General features: G+C 32.7%; 1 long non-coding RNA gene across 1 annotated transcript; it reads left to right on the top strand.

The window, feature by feature from the left end:
* The first annotated feature begins 1,870 nt into the window (after nucleotides 1-1,870).
* LOC114890913 lies at nucleotides 1,871-4,349 on the top strand. Its single transcript, XR_003792387.1, has 3 exons — nucleotides 1,871-2,714; nucleotides 3,011-3,106; nucleotides 4,194-4,349. It is a non-coding gene; the product is annotated as an uncharacterized LOC114890913 (long non-coding RNA).
* The last annotated feature ends 6 nt before the right edge of the window (nucleotides 4,350-4,355 follow it).

Raw genomic sequence — 4,355 nt, forward strand, 5'->3', positions numbered from 1 at the left:
CAATCCACAAATGGCAGAGAAACGTGCCCAAAGCCAGGTGCTACAGGAAAGAATATTAACTCAGTTTTCAGAGCCATTTTGATTCAACTTCAATTTTTTCCATGTGCTCTTTGTTGATCACTTAAACCGTAAGGGATACTCTTTATGCTTTACAGACAGGTACTTTTCAAGTTACCTTCTTAGATGTTGCTTTAGATTTCTTTGTGGAATAGCCCCCTCTTCTTTCTCTTAATATTCTGATCATCTTGAATGTTTAACTAGAGCATGTGCATTGCTCAGCAAAAAATGAAATGCTCCTCGTTTTGTACACTTGTTTTAGGTGGTTAAATGAAAGCGCATTGTGTGGGAAGAGACAATGTCAAATGATTTATCAATAAAATTCTCATTATGTCCTTAATTATAGAGCAGGAAACTTGTGCTTTCTTGAGAGTATAATTGAGGTCATTTATTATGAAGTCATGAAAGATTCAGGGTTTACTGTGGTTTTCCATTAACTTCTCTTTTGATATGCTTTTCCTTCTGCCAACTGTAAAATTATTACTTTTCTAACATATGGCTATTTGGAGAGTGCTGACATAAAAAGGAAGCATTTTTAACCATAAATAAATAGTTTTAGAAGCTACAGTATAAAAGTACAAAATAAGTCATTTCTTACTTGTTCCTCCTTGTTTATTTTAAATCATTACCATTAGTCCTAGCTTTATTGGGAGCAGTACTCCCCACATTGTATTAGATGGGGTCTTTTAAATTGCATTATTTCTCACAGTTTTCAGTTTATTATTGTGCGTTGACGCTCAAAATTGGGGATATATGTAGTATTCAGTACTTGTGAAACTTATAATCTATTAACATCTTGCAGAATTTAGGGAAGTTGATAATCATAGATTGGTCATTTCCAAAGCTATGACAACTTTTATTTCTTTCACTTGTAAGCAACATCTTTCACAAATATTGAGCCTCATAGTATAATTAGATTCTTTAAATATTATATTGCCTTTTAAAAAATTTAAATACTAGGTTTCCAAAATTATAATTTTTAAAGGAATCCTGATTTGCATTTGAGCTAGCTGTACAGATTATTTGTAAAAGGAGTTTGCAAGTGCATAGGCTTCCCAGTTTGTTTTGAGGAAGTAGCTAAAGAAAGCCATAATTTTTTAATTGTTATCACTGGTGTTTTGCTGTTTGAATCTCTTTAGAATATCCATATTTTTCACAGCACTGGTATGCCGATATTGAAAGAGAGAAGGTGAAACTGAGGAAAAATAAAAGTCAGATACAATCGATATAGATCAGATGTGGCAACTTCAGAATATTCTTAAGTGTTTCATCCTCTTTTCTTTCTTTCCTTGCTATTTATAATCTTTTATTTTTGATACGATGAAGTATTATTATCAAAATCATTTTTAAATTACCTTGGGAATTGAAGCATTAGGACAGTTTAGTCCAAATGAATTTTACTGAAATGTTTGTTTTGATTTCTGTAATAGTCTAGGGTTTTTTAATCTGTCGTTCATAAATTAATTTTAATTAAAAAGCTTATGTTTTCTTTAACTTTTGAACTTTAGTGTAATTGGCAGAGTCCTGGTATAAGTAGGAAGCCAGATTAATGTACTTATTTATACTGTAAGGCCCAAACTTCCAGTCTTACATAAATTATTCTCTCTATTATTTACAAATAATCAGTGTGTATCCGCCCCCCAACCTTGTTAAAGAGAATAGAGAGGATGTAAATAGAAAGGAGTAAACAAATCAAATAGTTAAATGTTATGAGAACTCATTAGGCTCAGTTCTTGCTAAGTGAGGACTGGTAAAATCAAAAGACACAAGGGCTCAATCAAGAGAACTACCGGATTGAGTCAGTAGTTCTCAATTAGGAAGCATGCCTCTCATGGGAGGGGTATACCAGCATCTTTGGGATAACACATGGGTATGGTTTGAAGAAAGCACTTTCAAGAAAAGTAATAAAGTTTTATTTTTGTAAAATGATGATTTTATAATACAGCCCATAAGAAGTAAATTTTAATAGACATGTACAGGCTGGTGAGGAAGCCCCAAAGAAACATGATTTCTAATGTGTTTGCTGAGTGTGCAGTAGTAGGCTCCTTCCAAGGAACCTAACAGACTTCCTTGGGGATTTGGTGAGAAGACAGGAAGGGTGAGTTTATCAAAATGTGGCTTAGGTTTAAAAAAATTTAAGAATGAGAAGCATTGGTCTAAGCAGTTGCTGACCACCAACTTGACACTACAGTTGCATCTGCTTTTACCCAGTGTGGCTACAGCGCCCAGCTTGAAAGCAAAAGGGATTTATTCTTGCATTAAAAGTCATTCACCCTCAGTTATAATCCATTTAGGTTATTTTCACATGTGAGATCTTTTAAGATAGTCCAGATATGGTAGCCAAAACACATTGTAAATGTCTTAATTATACAGGAAGGAAATAGATGATTATTTCCTATTATCATAGATGATATATTTCCTGTATCAGTATTCAGTGATATTTAGTGTGCCACTTTTCCCCATCCTTTGGTTATCTTAAACAGTTGCATTATTTTTGTTTGTGTTTTGCAGTTTTTGAGACAGTGTCCTTGAGTTCAGACTCTCTCTTCCAGAGGGCAGTTTCAATTCTCCATACTTCTTACTTGGACTCTGCATCTGAGCATGGTTTTCAGTACAGTCAAGTGACTTTGGTGAAAAATGACATTTTCTTAAATGAGGTGAGGTGCTTGGTACACACTGTGTCTGTGTGTTTGTTTTATTTTAATTTTAAAGAAATAGACCCATTATTTTTGATATATAAGCCTAGTTCTTTTTAGCTATCACATTTCAGCTGAAATAAAAGATCCTTGGAAATAGTCACTTGAAAGGTAATTATAATATATTCTAGGGAATAGAAAAATAATAAATTTCATTAGTCTTTTAGCAGGAGGAATTCAGATGATGCATTTTTAAAAATTAATTTTCAAGGCAAAATAACATGTTTATAACATTTGATTATTCTCTCCTTATACAGTACAAAACTTTTTACCAAGAAAAAAAAGCAAGTGACTATACTCACGAAGAACTTCAAGAAACTTACGGGTTTCTTCTGTTTGAAACTGAAAATCAGGTAAGGGAATTCGATCGTAGAAAAGTAATTTTGTGATGTTAATGTACAAAATTAATTATATCATTAAAGTTAAATATTGGTATTTTAGGTCTATAAAGTTTGTAAGATTACCAGTTCATCAGTCTTTTTTGTTAGTTTGGTGGCAATGTAAATGACAGTGAAAGCTTGTCACGAAAGAGATTGGATTTCTACAACTTTCCATAGGTTTTCTTTAGTTTTATCTTGAATACATTTGTAAGCTCGTGGTGAGATTTTGATTAATACAGATTCCTTAAGTATTAATAATGACTTTTAATGGAGTGAATGGATATTTTCTATTCTCGATCATTGTTTAGATAGATATTTTCTATTTCTTGTGGAGGTTTTTCAAGTTTAAATTACATGATTTTGGGGACAAGATGAACACGTTCAGCATTCTAGTTACTTGGAATTGTTTCATGCCTTATTTTGAAAATTGAACATCCATATTGTTGGTTGTACCTAAATTGTGGAGAAGGAAACTACTGTGTGCAGGTATGTCTCCAGAGATGTGTGTGGCTTCTAGATACAGTTCAGCAATGCTAGAGATCTATAATCCAACTGAAAGTAATTCAAAGGTAGTATTTCGGTTGAGGTCATGATTTTTAAAGAACAGGGATAGATTTGCTAAAGAATAATTAACATTACCATATAACTTATGGATTATATAGTAATACTAGAGAGTTTATTTAACTTCCAAATAAGATATGTTATGGATTCATACTAAAAGAAAAAAAAAAAAAAAAGCATTTGCGGATAAGACATTTTCAAATTTAGTGATTCCCAAGCTGTAATTGAAAAAGAAATCTTCAAGAGAGGACTTATCTGTGAGCTTGTTTAATTTGGTTTTGCTGGTGACATTTTTGTTAACAGAAATAATAAAATTTCACGAAAAAGTTTGAACTGTTAATCTTAACTAAAACACAATTGCCTTACATAAGCTTGCTTTCTGCCATGAATGCATACAATGTACAGATTCTGTATTGAAAGTTTGTATATAGATTATAGAGTTATTTCATTGACCCTCTCAAGAACGATATGATAAGCAAAGTACGATCTTTTGTTTAAGGCAAAGTTGGTATGTCAGCGTGGACTCTGTGTTGGCAGCAGTGCTATCAGCACTCCGGGTGACCCAGGGAAAGGTACGTCTGTAAGGAAAAGGAATCTCTTTTACAAGGTGAAGTGGGGTTTAGTTAGTTACATAAGATACCTATGTTAAATGCTAGTTTCA

The sequence above is a fragment of the Monodon monoceros genome, unplaced genomic scaffold (genome assembly GCF_005190385.1).
Source record: "Monodon monoceros isolate NGI ecotype Baffin Bay Population unplaced genomic scaffold, NGI_Narwhal_1 Contig6645_ctg1, whole genome shotgun sequence".
NCBI lineage: Eukaryota > Metazoa > Chordata > Mammalia > Artiodactyla > Monodontidae > Monodon > Monodon monoceros.